Here is a 3,414-nt window from a genome sequence, read left to right as displayed (position 1 = left end):
GGATAGAATTCCAATAAGTGGAAAAGTTGGGGGACAGCATTCCAGGTTAATGAACCAACAAGGGTGAGAGTACAGTATTTCATGCAGTATAGTAAGAGGAATATAGTGACAAGTGAAGCTGTAGAAGTAAGAAAGGTAAGTTATGGAAGTCTAATAATAATATTAATAACTTTTGTTGAGCTCTTATACTAAGCACACAGTATGATCTCATTAACTGACACAGCAATTCTTCAAGGTGGGTACTATTCTTAGTCCCATTTCATGGATGAGGAAATTGAGGTTCAGAGAAATTAAGTAAACAGCCTCAGACTTAACAACAAGAATGTGGTCCAGCAAAGATTCAAACCCAAATCTACTTTATTCACAAGCCTGAGCTCTTAACTACTAGGTTCTACAATTTAAAGATTTGGAATTTATTTTGTAAGCAGGGGAAGGCCATTTGAGGAGGAGAGTGAATACGATTCAACTAATGTTAGGAAGCAAACTGGCAATAGTGGGAAGGATGGATTGGAAGGGAGAGAGACTAGAGACAAGGAAACCAGTTAGTGGGCTATGGCAACAGTTTCATTTGAGAGATGATGAAGGACTGAAAAAGGGTAGTGGCAGGGGAAATGAGAAGAAGGGGACAGATTTAATATTGTGGGGGTAGATGGATAGCATTTGGTGATTGCTTAGATGGGAAATATGAAAGAAAACAAGAATTTCTAATCACGATGACTGAGAAGATGGTGATACATTTAAACAAGAGAGGGTAAACAGAAGGAGGAATAGATCTTGAGGTACATGGTGGAGAGGAGGATGGAAGGAGGTAATGATTATTGTCTGGAACACGTTGCAATTGAGGTTCTGTCAGAGCACACAGATAGAAATTGACATCTGAAGTAAGGTAACTATTTTTAAAGTTCTTTAACAAAAAAACCACACAAGACTGCAACATTTCCATCATAAAAACTTCTCCATATAAGTCAAGATGATAGCTCATTCATTTTACTTAGCATTTTAAACCATGAAGGGCTACTATGTCATGACTGTCACTATCTAAAGGGCCCAACATTCATCAGCTGCAAGTTGTGTCCAAGTGATTGCAGTGTCACATAATCCACAGTATAATTCCTATTGCCTAATAAAACTCCTCAAGTGTTGGCAATGATATTGATGATGATGAGTTTGAATTTTAATATTTCCATGGGTTCTCCTAGAGGCTTTTCTTCTTTAAGCAGATTCAGTAATTGTGATTGCAAAATATTTGAAGAAGTTTCTCCTGTAATCCTTACTGCAATACCTTGCCTAAGGAACTGATATATAGCTATCAAAGATGTCTGTATTTAATGCAATAAAACATAAAGGTAGACCACCTAAATAATGTGCAATAAATTTTACAAAATTAAATAACTGTTACCAAGATAAATGATAGGTGGATTAAGTGTGTGTAGAGTTTTGATGATCAAGAAAGAATGAAGACATGATGGAATAAACCAGGTTTCCTAAATAAATTAATAATAACTAGCGTTTATACACTACATATTAATCTTCATAATAGGCAAGAAATGTTATTCTTGAACATGCTAGGTTTTTCTTTTCTTATAGAATTTTTATTGAAATATACATCACATAACATAGAATGCACCATTTTAAAGTATACACTTCAGTGGCTTTTAGTATATTCACTACGTTGTGCAACCATCACCACTAATTCTAAAATGTTTCCATCATCTCAAAAAGAAACCCTATACCTATTAGCAGTTAGGCCCAACACCCTCCTTCTCCCATGCCCTGGCAACCACTAATCTACTTTCTGTCACTATGGAGTTGCCTAATCTTGAAATTTCATATGAATGGAATCATGTAATATTTGGCCATTTCTGTCTGACTTATTTCCATTAACATAATGTTTTCAAAGTACATCTATATTGCAGTATGTAATAGTACTTTACTCTTTTGTATAGTTGAGTGACATTCCATTGTTTGGATATACCACATTTTGCTTATACTTTCATCAGCTGATAGACATTTAAGTTTTTTCTACTTTTTAGCTATTATGAATAACGATGATATAAAACATTTATGTACAAGTTTTTGTGTGAACATATGTTTTCATTTCTCTTAGATATATACCTAGAAGTAGAATTGCTGGTTCATATGGTAATTCTATGTTGAGTTTCTTGAGGGAGTATTTTCCACAGTAGCTAAACCATTTTACATTCCCACCAGTGATGTATGACGGTTCTCATTTCTCCACATCCTAGCCAACATTTGTTATCATTCATTATTGTTATCATAGACATGCTAGTGAATGTAAATTGGTATCTCATTGTGGCTTTGATTTGCATTTTCCCCATGACTAGTGATGTTGAGCATATTTTCACACGCTTATTGACCATTTGTATGTCCTTTTTGGGGAAATATCTATTCAAATTCTTTGACTATTTTTCATTGTGTTATTTGTCTTTTTATTGTTGATTTGCAGGAGTTCTTTATTTATTATGAATAGTAGACCCTCATCAGATATATGGTTTGCAAATATTTGCCCCTGTTCTGTGGGTTGTCTTTTCACTTACTTCATGGTGTCATTTGAAATACAAAAGTTTTTAATTTTGATGAAGTCTAATTTATCTATTTTTTTCTTTGATTGCTTGTGATTTTGGTGTCATATCTAAAAAACTGTTGCCTAATCCAAGGTCATGCACATTTTCACCTATGTTTCCTTCTAAGAGTTTTAAAGTTTTAGCTCTTACATTTAGATCTTTGATCCATTTTGAATTAATTTTTGTATATGGTATGAGGTAGAAGTCCAAATTCATTCTTTTTCATCTGAATATTTAGTTTTCCAGGATCATTTATTGAAAAGATTATTCTTTCCCCATTGAATGGCCTTGGCACCCTTGTCAAAAATTAATTAACCATAAATGCATTTATTTCTGATCTCTCAACTCCATTCCATTGGTCTGTATGTCTATCCTTATGCTAGTACCTCACTGTCTTGATTACTGTAGACTTGTATTAAGTTTTAAAATTAGAATGTATGAGTCCTCCAACTTTGTTCTTTTTTCAAAATTGTTTTGGCTATTCTGTGTCCCTTGTAATTCCATATGAATTTTAGGATCAGCTTTTCTATACTGAGAAAAGGCAGTTGGAATTTTGATAAGAATTGTATTGAATCTGTAGATCAATCTTTGAAATATTATCATCTTAACAATATTAAGACTTCCAATGGTGGCTCATGCCTGTAATCCTAGCACTTTGGGAGGCTGAGGCGGGAAGATTGCTTGAGGCCAGGAGTTCAAGACCAGCCTGAGCAAGAATAAGACCCTTTCTCCACAAAAAATAGAAAAAGTAGCCAGGCATGGTGTGGTGGTACATGCCTGTGGTCCTGGCTACTTGGGAGGCTGAGGCAGGAGGATCATTTGACCCCAG

The sequence above is a fragment of the Eulemur rufifrons genome, chromosome 30, assembly GCF_041146395.1.
Source record: "Eulemur rufifrons isolate Redbay chromosome 30, OSU_ERuf_1, whole genome shotgun sequence".
NCBI lineage: Eukaryota > Metazoa > Chordata > Mammalia > Primates > Lemuridae > Eulemur > Eulemur rufifrons.
Note: the sequence above shows the minus strand (reverse complement) of the source record.